The sequence below is a fragment of the Marmota monax genome, unplaced genomic scaffold (genome assembly GCF_021218885.2).
Source record: "Marmota monax isolate L192 unplaced genomic scaffold, Marmota_monax_Labrador192_F-V1.1 WCK01_AAM20220418_F8-fsc00003, whole genome shotgun sequence".
Lineage (NCBI taxonomy): Eukaryota > Metazoa > Chordata > Mammalia > Rodentia > Sciuridae > Marmota > Marmota monax.
Genome location: NW_026694084.1, coordinates 7,508,782 through 7,523,629, shown reverse-complemented (window position 1 = coordinate 7,523,629; position 14,848 = coordinate 7,508,782). Strand labels below are relative to the sequence as shown.

The window sequence follows — 14,848 nt, the reverse complement described above, 5'->3', positions numbered from 1 at the left end:
TTTATGTGGTGCTGAGAATCTAACCCAGTGCTTCCCGCGTGCCAGGCAAGCACTGTACTACTCAGCCATGACCCCAGCCCTCTTTGGACAATTTCTAAGATCCAAAGCTATCATTTTATCTATGATTGGCTAAGAAGAATAAGTGAAATAATTTGTAATTCTGTTGAACAGTAATTCAATTACTATTTTTTTTTTTTACATTATTACATTGTTAGACATATTTCAGTAAAATATATTCAGGAAAAAATACTTAACTACTTAAGTCAATTTGTGGTTAACCAGAATCATTTTAAAGTTTGATTGGGGGAATACATAGTAAACTTATCCTACTAATGTTTTTGTCTGTTAGAGAAAATAAAGTAAATAAGATTTATTTTAAAGGAAGTAAAACACAAGTTAAAATAATCCTTGTTTTGACAGAATGGATTAAGTGATCTGTGACATTCTAATTATATATTTTAGAATTTCTATGGTGATTAACTAGCATTTATGTAAATCAGATGATTCTTTTGTAGCAGAACAAAATTGAAAAAAAATACTCTAGTTAGAGAAGTGTTTTAAAATAATTTCAGGGATAAAGTCAGTGTATTTGGTATTTAAAATTATCAAGTAAGAGTATGAAGTAAAAGTGAATGAAATAGGGCTGGGGTTGTGGCTCAGTGGTAGAGCGCTTGCCTAGCACATGTGAGGCCCTGGTTTGATCCTCAGCATGACATAAAAATAAATAAATAAAATAAAAGTATTGTGTCTAACTACAGCTAAAAAATAAATATTTAAAAAAAGTGAATGAAATAAAAAAATTTTAAACATCTATGTTTTCATGATTTTAAATGTTAATGTTACCAATTTGAGTACATAGAAAGTATTTGATCCAACACATTTATTTCTTGTTGCCAATAATTAACAAACTGTGAAGGTATACCGTAGTTCTTAAAAATAGGTATGATCATTATGATCATTACCACAGAAAAATATTTTACCTCTTCATATTCTTTGTTAGAAGACAGAGTGCACTGAACATTTTGATAAGTAATACATTTGGAATAGTATAATTGTTATTCTCATAGAATGGTTATCTTAATTCTGGGGTATCATGGTAACAGTCTAATTTTTATATGTGGAAAAACACCCAGAGCTACACAAGAGATTGATCAAGAGCTATAGGTTTATTATTGTTTGTGTGTTGTCTTGATGACAGACAACTCCTATCAGATCTCAAGAACATTAGTTTTATTCTTTTCTAAAATGAGGATATTTACCTTCATTGATTATCTAAGAAGACTACTGTTATTGTTGAGGTTACCAATATAGGATTTGTATCATCTCGTTTTTTTCCCCAAATGCCCAGACATTGTAAATATTTGATCATTTTATGGAATTATTCACTGTAGTGATAATCTTGATTGTCTTGCGTTTCAGAAGCATATCTGTTACTGTTTGGGTATCTTTTAGAAATGTAACCTGTGACATGGTAGTTATTAATCTATTAAATAGGTATAAAATTCACTTGAGTAGTTGTTTTTTATGGTCATGAAACTATCTTTTCCCAAGAATATGCCAACTTTTTTTAAACTAAGGCTTATATGCTCTTTTGCTTTTGTTATATGCTTTGTTATTTCTTTTAGTTGTGTGTACATTTTAAAAAGCACAAATAATTTTTGGTATTTTATATTGTCATAATTTGTGTTTATCCATGTACTTAGCTTTTTATTGCTGTTTATTTCTTTCTGCATTTCTCAGTTGCCTGAAGATTATCTATTCATATTTACTTTTATATGGGTAAATGGTGACAAGGTATCTTTTTTGGGGGGACAGCATAAATCTGTTTCACTTCATTTTTGAACCGTTTGTTTACTGGGTGAAAAATTTTAGACTAGCAGTTTCTCTAAGCATTTGAAGATACCATCTCATAATTATTTAGCTTCCATTGTCTCTGCTGATACATTTTGCTGTTGCTTCTTTGAACATACTCTCCCCCCGCCCTCTAGTTGCTTTATAAGATTTTTACCATTGTGTTTTAGAAGCTTTACTTTCATATGTTTAGTCCTAGTTTTGTTGACATTTATCCCTTGTTGGGTTCTATTGCATTTTGTTTCTGTGACTTGGTATTTGTCGTTGGTTTTGGAAAACTCATTTATTTTTACTTTAATGCTTGTATCTCCATCTCTCTTCTGGGATTCCAAAGGCATATATTTTAGTTTAGTTCCCCCCCCTTCTTCTATATTTATTTTTGTATTTTCTTTTTTCTTCCCCTGCAAGTTTCTGGCTATTTTCTTCTGATATGTCTTTCAGTATGCTAGTTCTCTTTGTCTATGTCTAATAGGCTTTAAAATCATCCATTGCTTTTTCAATTTTAGATATTGAAATTTTAAACTCCAGAATTTTAGTTTGAGTCTTTTAAAAATTCTCCAGCTTCTTGCAGAAATGTAAAATTTTATCCCTTATTTCACAGAACATCATAATTATTTAATTTTATCTGATAACTTTATTATTTCAATCCCTTGTGGGTCTGTTTCTACTTCTTGTTTCTCTTGGTTTTCATCTGTGCTCTTTAAAAAAGAGTGATAGACATATAAAAAGTAGTATAGATTATTTGAATTTTTGAATAATGAAATCTTCTTCCAAAAAAGGTTTTGTTTGCTTCCTGGTGGTTAGAATTAGCAGTCCTGGATCACCTTAATCCAGTCAGGATTAGAAAAATTTGAATCTGAGCTTTGATTTTCATTATGTCTGGGCATAGTCCTTTAATGTTCTTGGGCTTTCCAACTTCTTTGTAGGTTTTGATTTCTCAGTGTTTATTCTCTCTCTCCCTCCCCTCTCCCCTCTTAAATAAGTCCTTCAAAAAGCTTGCTTTGTTTCCTAGCCTCTTGAGCTCTAATCCATAATTTAGATAGCTCTTGAGAAAAGTGGCCCTCATTGCTAGCTTAACCTCTTTGGTTTTCTTCTTTTATTACCTCTTGACTCCAGACAAAAGAGACTGCTTTTTATATCTTTCTTAATCCTTAAACACATTTTACAATATATTTTGCCCATTCATTTAGTTTTCTTTTTTTACAGCAGATAATGGTCTGAATTATATAGCACACCATACCAAAAGAGGAGTCTTTTCTAGAAGTTCGAGTTTTTAACAGTTAGATCTTTAGCTGGAATTTATTTTTGTGAGTGCGTTGAGGAAGGATTCTGTTTTTATTTTCCTTCTGTGTAGAAATCTAATGATCATAACATAATTATATTTCTTTTCCAACTGACTTATAAACCTACTCTACTAGGGTTCTATATATACATGGTTCTGTATTTGGCTTCTCTGTTCCAGCTATTCTATTGAATTATTTGTCTACTTTTGCAACAGATGTATGCTTTTCATTTTGTGGAATGTTTGATAATCTGGGATGGAAGTTCCTATAATTGTTTTTGTTTCCTTGAATCCTCCATATGATTTTTAGAATAAGATATCAAGTTCCATGAAAAGTCTTGAGGGATTTTCGAGTGGAATTACATTTAATTTCTATATTAATTTGGTTTGATTGATATTTTTCCATCCATGGCCATAGAATGTTTTTATATTCAGTTCTCCTTTTATGTCTTTAAATGCTTGTAAATCTTTTCCTTGAAAATCTTCCACATTTTAAATTTGACTTATGTCTGAGGGCTTTCTCATTTTTACTGCTGTCATGAATGATGTCTTCTTTTTGTTGTCATATTTTCCAGTTGGTTAATAAGAACAACATTTTTATATATTCTTATTATTCACTGTTGTACACTCATCTTTGCTGTTGGTCTATCCCTGTCTGACCATATTGCTTAATTTTGCCAATTATCTATTTGGCATGTTTACTTTTCATCCAGGTACCCTTCTTTTAATTATATAAGTAAGATCCTATTTGACTTTTTGTGTTGGTTCTTGCCTAATGCCCTAATGCTTCCTCTGAATCATTTTAGTAGTTTTAATCTTGTCCCTGAAATCCACATTCTGTTTGGGGTCTGTTCCTTGGTGTGGACTTCTCAGACAGGGGTTTGTTTACTTGTGCCTATATTTCCTTTTACTCTGTTACCTAACAGCTCTTGAAATGACTTTTCTGGTGATTATATTCACTAAAATCATATATAGTCTCAGGGTATAAGACTGTATTAACAACTGTAACCTTTATAAATCTAAAATTCTTATTTTTGTGTTTATCTTGAAATTGTGAATAAAACACAAATAGAGAAAAAGATCAGATTAGTGCTCAAATAGACTCTCAGACGCTCTGACATAGCATAGTTCTGTTCAGACATGAGACCTTAAATTTAGTTCACTTGATTTTTTATATATTGGCAGGTCATAACCCTTTTTATAGTAAATTTTCTCAGAGGAGTGGATAATTCACATGACTTTATTTGGAACTTTTCTTTTGGATCTTGACTATAATTTATGATATCAAGTCTCATCATAGAGAAGAAACAAAAATAGGTGATGGTTTAGAAAGTTTATAATGGGTCTCTAGATTTTTTAAATTTGTTTAAGAGTGGTGACTTTTGGAATACCACCTTTGTAATATACTTTTTGTAGATTTATGCTTATCTTTGAAAGACATCTCATTAGGGAAAAAGAATTCTTGATTTTAAATAATCAACTGCTGTCTATTTTGATCAGATGTTTCCTTGAAAACTTAAAACTAAAAGTACAGGAAAAAACAAATCTGATTAAGTTACATGCCTTTTAAAAAACATTTAAGTCCAATTTCCTTTTTTAGACTGAGGTGTAAATACTTTTTATATCTTGCTTCTCTCCTGCCCATCCAGTTTCATAACTTGCCCCTGTTTTATCATACCCTGTAGACTCCAGCTTCACAGTAAGAACTGGCTCCTGGAATAAAAACTGGATTCATATTTTGGTGTCTGCTATTACCTCAATCTCTCTTGCATTTTGAGTGTTCCTCTTCCTTTCTGTTTTAGTGTATTTGTATCCATGAATGCCTGGCTTAAATTTGCCAGGTAGTTTATTGTTTATTTAGTTACTAATTACTTAATTGGGCAAATCTTTATCACATACTTATAACATAAAGAACACAATAAGTACTGTGATCATTATAATTACGTTCCTTTTTGTGCCTATCCTTTGCCTTTTGTTGTTGTTAGCCTTTTTGATCAATTTGCAGGACTTGACTGTTTGCTAATAGTTGTGTGTATTTCACATCACATATCAGTAAAAAAGTTAAAAAATGAAATATCTGGTTAGTAGCAAAAATATTAAAGGAGGTGCTTCAAAATTTGACCTGTGGTTTTTTTTTTTTGGGGGGGGGTGTTGGCATTTAGGAAAAGATAAAGGCATAGAACTAAGTTTGGGGGTTGATAAGGCACATCTAATTATTGTAACTGAGACTCAGTAGTAAAGGGTGAGGATGTGTGGAAGTGCTGATGCTTAATATGGGGAAGGTAGTTCAGAGTTGGGGGTAAGTTGGTAAAGAATTGTAATTGTGGCAGTAAATAGTAGTGGTATTAGAATTTCAGTGAAAGTGAAACTGCATTATATTCCAGTGGTTGTTAATAGTTTTTCTGACACTCCTGGATTTATTATGAGTAGAAATCACTATTTTTGTTAGTATTCTTGGAATCTGTAAAGTTGTGTATGTGACTTAAATTCCATATTTCTGCAGTTGGACATACAAACACAGCTCAGCTCTTGGTATCATATACATTTGATAACTGATGTTTTTATATCATTTTAAACCATCTTTTAAGTCTGGTATAACCTCTTTGTAGATAACCCAGCTATGTTGTCCCACTCTTGGAAATCATATTTTCTTAGTCAGTTTTTAATATTTGAGAGAAGAGTAGGTGTAATTGCCTTCCCTTGGAGTTTTGATGTATTCATCTTGGAAATATTCTAAGTGCCTAGAATAACTGATACCTAGCAAGTCTTTGATAAATGTTCTTTGAATTGAAACAGATTCAATTCCTCTACTGCTTATTCTGTGAATATAAAATGACCCAACCAATCCATTTAATGTTATATTTTTGTGGATAAGTTGTAATTTGCATGGCTACTGCTATTTGGTATTAATAATGTGAATTATTGAACAGGCAATAATAGTGTGCTTGTTAGTAGCTTTGGTATGTATGAAATACCAGCATATGTTACCTTAGTCTCTGATTTTTACAAAAGTTAGAAAATGTTTCTGCATTTAATTTTTTCACTTTTCTTTTAAAATATGTGTTTTAATAACTTTATAGGCTTCCTTTGGTTCAGGAGAAGGAGCTTTGTTTTTGTTGTTGTTAATGTAAGTTAATATAAGCATTATTTTCTTAAGCAACTAATTGTTTTTTGAGTTAAAAGGAATTAAAAATTCCTTTATTAGTATTTAGGGGAATACTATTTGAAACTTTCCTTGTGAGGAAATTTTTTATGAACCAGTTTATTTTATATTAAATGCCATTTAACATCTCTAAACATTTGTGCATTACAAATATTATATGCTGCAAAATAGAAACGTACAGCTCTGTGAAATTGAAGCTTTTAAAAGACAGGTTATATTTTTGATTAGAGGCTTTCAAAATGATCATTACATAATTGTAAAGCTATGTCTTGACATATGGAAGAAATAGAGTCTGTGTCTCAGATGTTTATTGTATACTTGGAACCATTCTAAGAAATTGCCTAAGGATATTCTTTCCCACTTAGGCTCATTTTTTTGATTTGGCCACTTGTTTTAATTCAACCTAGTATAGTAGAAAGAGTATGACCCCAGATTTTCAGAAGTATGCATTGTGGTTTTGGTTCTCTACAAACTAGATTTATAGTGTGAGGAAAATAATTTAATTGACAAGGACTTCAGTTTCCTCATCTGTTGAGCAACAAATAACATTAATATAGAGCTTTACATTGGCAGTTTTATTTACATGTCAGTTAGATGGAAAAGTTCAAAACACATTTATTGATCTATGCTTACCTCACTGGACATATAAGTAACACTAATAAACATTCTTTTTGTATGAATTTACACAGAAGATGAGGTAATAGGTATGTAAAAAGCTAAATTCAATTTTGTAGAGTTAAGAGTTCTTTAGGAGCAAATAAAGGAGAAGCACTTAGCCTATTGTAGTTCAGAGAAAGAAATGCTTAGCAGATTGTTGAAAGAGTAGGAGTCAATGAATATAAGCTCCAAAAGGATAGGATATGTGTGTATTATTACTGTCATTGTTGTTCACTGTTTAGCTTCTGAACAAGCTTGACATAAGGGATGCTTAGTAAATATTTGTTGAAGGATTGAATGAATAAATGAATGAGTCAGGGAAGAGAAGGCAGAAGACATTTTAGAAGAGGAAACAAGCGTATGCTGAAATTTTATTTCAGTCTTTAAAGCCCCAGTGTCATATACCTAAGTCACCAAGAGAATGCTCCTGGCATCTGGTTTAATGGATTTTACTTTTCTCACACTTAATCAATTGGTGAAAATTGTTGCAATATTTTAAGTTGATGGGTTTATATTAGGATCATGTTTTTACATTTTTTTTTTGTTTTTTCTTGGAATTTTTCCTACTTTTTGTCCATGTTGTAAAGAGCAGCATATGCCATCCTTATCATTTTGCTAATGTCTTCTAGCTTCCTACATATTTTATCTGTTTCTTGAAATGTTTATGATACTTCTTTGAGAAGACATTCTTTGGCACTTCCTCATTTCTTGTTCTAATGTAGACTCATTGCTTTTTAGGTCTGCTGTACAACTGCATCCTTGGAATTTCTTTTCACTGGATTCCTGGGTTAGTGCCATCATTTTCTTATATATATTTCCTGTTTCCTTGGCTTTTCACTTTTGTTTTATATTCTTCCTAAATAATCATCTTTATGATATAAGAATAAAAGGTCAACTATTTGAGTCCTTGTGTATCTGAAAATGTCTGTAATTAATTTGGTTGATAGTCAACTTACATAGCACTTGAAATTGAAAATAGCTTTTTTTCCTTGGAGCCTTGAGACTTTTCCTCCATTATCTTCTAGTATCCAGTGTTGCCTACCATCATCTTATTTAGTTGTAGGTTTCCCCTTCCCTTGGGAAAATTTGGACTTTTCTTTTTATTCTGATATTTTACAAGAAATAAGATAGTTCACAAAGATATGTGTAGGTGTGAATCCTTTTTCCTAGTTATGCTCAGCATTCAGTATTTCCTTTTAATATAATCACTTGTCTTTCCTTAGTTTTGGAAAATTTTCTTTGATAATTCCCTCTTCTATTTTCTTCATTGGATGAGTCTCCTGGGGGATATGGATGGAGATTATATATATATATTTTCTGCTCTTTTATCTTATGGGAGGGTGGAGGTAATTTATTCTACTTTAGTTTCTAATTCTTAGAACTTTTTATTTCAGCAGTTATATTTTAATGTACAAGAACTCTTTTTTGTGTATTTTAATTTATAAGAAATCTTTCTGTTTTGGTTATTTCCAAAATGTAGTGTTGCTGATTGATACATGGAAGCAAACACTTTTCAAATTGCTCTAAGAATAATGGGTCTTTTAAAAAGTTATTTTCTGATTCCTGAATCATCTCTTCCGGGATTATCATTTCACTTGTTTTATTTATTCTTGTTTTGCCCTTGAGACAGGAAGGCTGACTAGCTCTCACTGGAAGCATCTGGGCAATGCATTTTGACTGACATGCATAACCTTAGGGTGAATTAATTGGACTTTTGCTTTTAGAGGGAAGACCTCTCTCCCTTTTGTTTTGTTCTGTTCTGGGGAGTGATGCCAGAATATATGTAATCTTGCATGTACTTGGGAATGGAGGCGTACTGGAGACTAGAGCTATTTTCTTCTTTTCAGCTTCTGTGAAAAAAATTATCTTTTTATCCCTTTTATTCACTAGAGCCCTTTGACCCTATACTATGTTTCTATGCTTGGAACCCTGTTAAGTTTACTTGATAGATTACTCCTTTTGTTACAGATTCTTTCCCTATTTTTGATTTTGACTCTCTCCATGGAAATGTTTCTATATTTTTTAGACTCTTCTGTGGTAATTCTTCTGTTATTAATTTTGTTTTAAAAAATTCTTTCAGTTTGAAGTTTCAGAGGAGAGACAAATAACTAAACAAATTAACTATAAATTCAGGTTAGTTCTTGTACTTGAATCGGTGCTAATCTCTCCTCACCCTCAATTGTCACATGCCCATTTACTCTTAGGAGTTCAAATTAGAACAGCTACTTTGAGGAGTAATTTGATGATCTCTTAAGGGTATGTATGTACTATAGTATCCATTTGATGGTTCTAGTCCTGTAACTTTGAGAAATCTCAGCATAGTTGTATAATGTGACCTGTATAATAATGTTGCAAAAGCAAAAAATTAGAAGCAAATTTAAATGTTGATCAGCACTGATTCCTGGACTAGAAAATTGCTGTGGGTTTTAGTCTTCATAATTTGTAGCTCTGTAATAGAGCCAAGCTCTGACTGAGAGTAGCACTCTGGTTGAAACCTTTCGTAATATCCAGCTGTGCAATGAGGATTATGTTAAAATACCAGGTAGGTTTTGTGTATTAAAATTTATGTAAGTGTTCAGTTGTTGTATTAGAGAACTTGTTAGTATCTACCTTTATCAGGATGAGATCTATTTCTGTGATACTGGGTGGAATGGAGAATAATGGAGAAGAAATCTAGACTGAAGAGAACAACTTTTAAGTAATAGGTATATTTCTTCCTGAAGACTGGTGATACTCTTCTTATTTTATAATGGAAATAATTGGAAAATCCAGTTTTCTTTTTTTGGTATTGATGATTGAACCTAGGGGTGCTTAACTACTGAGCCACATCCACAGCGCCCCCCGACCCCCTTTATTTTGAGACAGGGTCTAACTCAGTTGCTTAGGACCTTTCTAAGTTGCTGAAGTTGTCTTTAAACTTGGGATCCTCCTTCTTCAGCCTCCTGAGCTGCTGGGATTACAGGTGTGCGCCATCATGCCTGGCTCCAGTTTTCTTTAATTACCACAGTTTTAGAAGTATAAAGGACACATTAGGATCATTCTGCTTGGTTAATTCAGGTAGATATAGAACAGTGATGTTTATCTCAACTCCAATGTCAGACATTTGCTGAGTATTTTAAGAACAGTACTTGTTATATAGTACTTGTTATGTGCCAGGTACTTTCTAAATTCATTACTGTTTGTATGTTATTGCATTTAATCTTCATATGAGGATTTAACAGCTCTAAGGTGAGAGCTATTGTTGATCCATTTTCCAGATGAGAACTGGAATCAAAGACAAATTACAGAGAAATAAAAGATTGAAGTTATAGTTTTCTATAATTTCATAATGTAATTGTTAAGAGTATAGAATCTGGAGCCATGCCTGGGTTTGAATCCTACCTCTGCTATTTATTAAATGTGTGAACTTGGGCAGTTTTTAAACTGTCTTTGTGACTTAGATCTGTATTAAATGGGAAAGGAGACTACTTCATTGAGTGTTTCTGAGGATGATATGTTTTTAATGTGTCAGGAGAACAATTGGCACATTAAAAGCACTCTATACATTTGTTGTTGATATTGTCATCATCATTCTATCATCTCACTTAGATGAGAGTGTCTTTGCATTGTGAACATTTTCTTTCAGATGTGTTTGGGTAGCACAATACCTAGCATTCACCATTATTACTCTGAATTATTGTTGTTAATAAAGGAAGTATATACTCCATAATATAGAGCTTACATATTTAGGTACAGTAAGAGTTTCTTTAATAGAATCAGGCAATGACTATTCAAAATATATAGCATATTTTATTCTAGTGCCCCTAGAGTTATTGTCTTGCATTTTAATAACATTTATAGTAAACATTTTAATAATATTTATAGTAAACATTTGACTTGTGGTACTTAAAGAAGGTATATATCCTGCCTTGAGGTTAATTATTTACTTCTTCAAACAGATCCCCCCCCCCTTGGAGAAGGTATAATAAACTTTACTATTAATTATTAAGATTTATTTGGCTTGATATTGTCTCATTGCTAACAATAGAAATATTTTTTGATATATGTGGGTTTCTGTTTCATAAAATGCTTTTGAGGGGTTTATATATGCCTCTGTGTTACTGAACTAATTCATGTTTGACTTTCCTAATCACTCTATTGCATGTTCTCCCTTTGTGTAATAGATACTACTTCATACTGGATTTACGACTCCTTATATATTGAGTGCTTTTTTGTTGTCTTCTGATCTCTTTTTCAGGAATCTTTTCATGTGGGAAAGGATTTTAAAATGTCTACCCACTGACGATTTTCACAGTAGAGTATCAGTTCTCTTTCTCTGCAGATCAAGGGATTATAAGCAGCGTGTATATATGTGTATTTACATATGGTGTAAGTAGTGAAAGCTTTCACTTTGAATCACCAGTTGTGGGACTTTGTGATAGATTATTAATCTTTTTTTTTTCTTGCCAGACATGTGCAATCCAGATTTCATGAAAGACAGCCTCTCTTTGCCTTCTTGTATATAATAATGGTTAAAATATTCTAGTAATGTTTCTTAATGTATGTAGTTTGTGTTGAACAGAAGATTTGTGTTTTCTGGACGAATCTCATAGCCTTTTTTATTGTTTAAAACCTTAGGTATTTTATACTCTCTTTTTTTTGGGTGGGATGAGATAGAATGGTAAAGGATGGTAGGGAGTTCCCGAGTTGTTCTGTTTTTCCCAGTGTTTTCTTGATCCTGCAAGCCCTTGTTTTCTTTTTCCTCAGGGAAAGAGGGAAAGAATTTTGGTTTTAAAGGAGTTGGAATAAGAGGTTTGAGGCTTGAGAGATGTTCAAATTAGTCTTACTTGTAAGCTTATATATTACTTTTGAGATTTAAGTATTTCAGAGATGGCTACATATTCCTCAGGTTTCTTTCAACTATTATTTTTTCAGAAGGGGTTTTGGTCATCATTGCATGTGATTTTATCACGTGTGTCATAAAAACTAATGAAAACAGAAACATTTGAGGCTTTCTGTAAAATGAACTCTGAATGCAATATTAATACAATTTGACATGGGCATTTTTTTAGCTGGAGGAGGTCGTTCTAGGAAGATGAAGGCAAAAAGGGGGACCTTTTGTTTGAAGTGTTCATTTTTTAACATATTTATTCTACTGCCTCTAATTATTGTTCCCTTTTGTTTGGGGGCTGAAAATGGAAATCAGTTAAGAGATCTTATACTGTTACGTATCTAGAATAACCTCTAGAATTACTGGAGTTCGTGGCTTGTGTTTTGTACAAACCTCTTTTTCTAGGATTTTCTCCTCTCTTTGGTGTTACCTTTGAGATTATTCCATTATTTTTGATTCTTGGTTACAAATTAAAGAAAACCTTGCCTAAACTTTCTGGCTTAAATAAAAAGGAGAATTTATTTGCTAATATAAATAAAAAATTTCAGAGAGTTAGTTTTGCTCGTGGCTTGGTTCTGGGTTAAAGGAATTGAATTCATCTTTTTGTTTTGATATCTCTTTATTGATTCAGCTTTCACACACTCTTTTCTTGAAGTTATAAGATGACTGCTAGCAGAAAAGTCTTGTGCTGCATTGCTTCAGAATGACTTTTTCTGAGCAAATCATTTTAGCCAAGAATGTGATGTGGTAATTGGCTTGGATCCAGGTCATGTGTCCCACCTGGAATCAGGAAAGTTGACTACTTCAACTACATGGCCTGAAAGGAAACCAGAGTATGTTAACATAGTAGAAGGGTGAATGGGTGCTAGTCTGATAAAAAAGAATATATATAGGAACATATTTAACAAACCTAAAAATCAAAACAAAAATATATCAGGAATAAAAAGCAATTTAAAAACTCCTCTAAAATAGCTCCCAAAATGAATGTTAAGCTTTGGACGAGGTCTCTGGTGACACTGAGTGTCAAAGCTATTGAGCCCTCAACTCTTTCTTCCATTGCATTTAAGGGTAAGGTTGATGTTTCTCAAGGATCCTATTCCTGCTGTTATCAGTAGTTATGTTTATTGTAAGAATTCTCTTAGAAAATCTACTCATCAGGATTGAAGACCCGTGGTTCCCTTTAGACCAGAGTGGTTTGACCTGGATATTATTTCTGATGTTTTTGACCCCTTCATTTACAACCATTTTCTCACCCTGGGAAGGTACTTCTGTTAGTGTCATACTAGAATTGTAAGAGAATGAGTCCATGGATGAGATTTGTGTATTTTTTTTTTTTGGTACCAGGAATTGAACCCAGGGGCACTTAACCACTGAGCAACATCCCCGACCCTTTTTATTTTTTATTTTGAGAAAGAGTCTCACTAAATTGCTGAGGCTAGCTTTGAACTGATGATCCTCCTGCCTCAGCCTGTTGAACCCCTGGAATTACAGGTGTGTGCCATGTGCCTGGTGAGATTGAGTTCTGAGTGTTCTTTATGCTTGCTTCTTGAAATTCCAACTTGCTGCAGAAAAAAAAAATTGGAAATTAATGACTATGCATTGTAGGATTTCACTACTAGAATTTTTATAGCATAAATCATACACATCATGCTTTATTATATCTTTTCTAAATTCTTTGATTGGATTATAAATACTTTGTGATTTTTTTTTTCCATGTTACAATCTAGTCTCTTGAGTAGACTTTCCTCTTTACCTTAACTAAGTAAATTAAGCTTACAAAGGTATTTCTTTGGCTTCTCTTATTGGTAAGTTGCCCAGTTTCACCTTTATTACTATTCTTACTGGCATTTCTCCCAGTTCTGTTTTTTTCTTTCGTCATTCAGGCCCATATTCATACACTTTATTTTTATATTGTTCATTGCTGTCCAGGCCTGCTGCCTATCACGCCAGATCTATAGTAAGCCCTGTCTCCCTGTCACAAACTTGACCCATTAGCACACTGTGATAATGGTTATTTGAAGTGATGTGGTTTAGTGGAATGACCCCTGAATGTGGAACAGGAAGACCAAGTTTCAGTGCCTGAATTGTTACTTATTAGCTCTGTAGTCTTGGGTACATTGTGTAACTCCTCTAAACTTCAAATTCCTAACCCTAAAATGGATTTAATATCACATTACTTGCCTTAACCTACATCAGTGTTTTCTTGTAAAGGACGAAAATGATGAGTGTCAGCATTCTGTAACCCAAGAAGTTCTATACAAATATAAATTCTTACATTATTACTGTTAAGGAAAATCTTTAAAAAATGGTAATTTAATTTTAAGTTACTAATGTTTAATAATTTGTTGAAATAACAGATCTTCCCCAACATCAGAAAAACATATAAAATCATTATGTCTTATTTAGCAGTCTTATTTAGTTAGGTAATAAAAATGTACTTAAGTTAATTTTCCAGAAAATGTAAATATAGCTCCTTGAATGGCAAACCTTGAATTTTTTCTTTAAATCTTAATTTTAATAACATTTGATGGAGCTCAAACGGTCAGCAAAATTATCTGTACTTTTTTTTGGGGGGTGGGTATTGAACCTGGCCTTGAACCCAGTAATGCTCAACCACTGAACTTTATCTCTAGTCCCTGCAGCCCCCACTTTTAAAAAAATATTTTATTTTGAGACAGGGCCTTGCTAAGTTGCTGAGGCTGGCTTTGAGCTTGCCACTCTCCTACCTCAGCCTTCTGAGTCACTGGGATTATAGGTGTGTGCCATCATACCCGACTAATTATTTGTACTTTTAACCTGTGTGTAACTTTCTCCTCTCTCACCTTTTAATTATAAAAATTAAGGAAAATATTAACTTAAGCCCATTGTGAAAAAACTCAAATAGGATAGGAGCTTACACCGAGCACGGAGCGGCCGAGTTCCGGCTCCCGGAACTTCCCTGGACCGGGGCTAGGAGCCCGCGGAAACTGCGTCTCGGTCCGGGTCCTGCTGAGGGCCGGTCAGGACTCACCCGTTGCTTTGGTTG

The 14,848-nt window shown here is 32.9% G+C and overlaps 1 protein-coding gene across 2 annotated transcripts in view; it reads left to right on the top strand.

Annotated features, from left to right (window-relative positions):
• Positions 1-14,848, top strand: part of Stk3 (serine/threonine kinase 3) — a 370,473-nt gene that overhangs the window by 67,522 nt on the left and 288,103 nt on the right. The gene's annotated exons all lie outside the window — the stretch shown is intronic.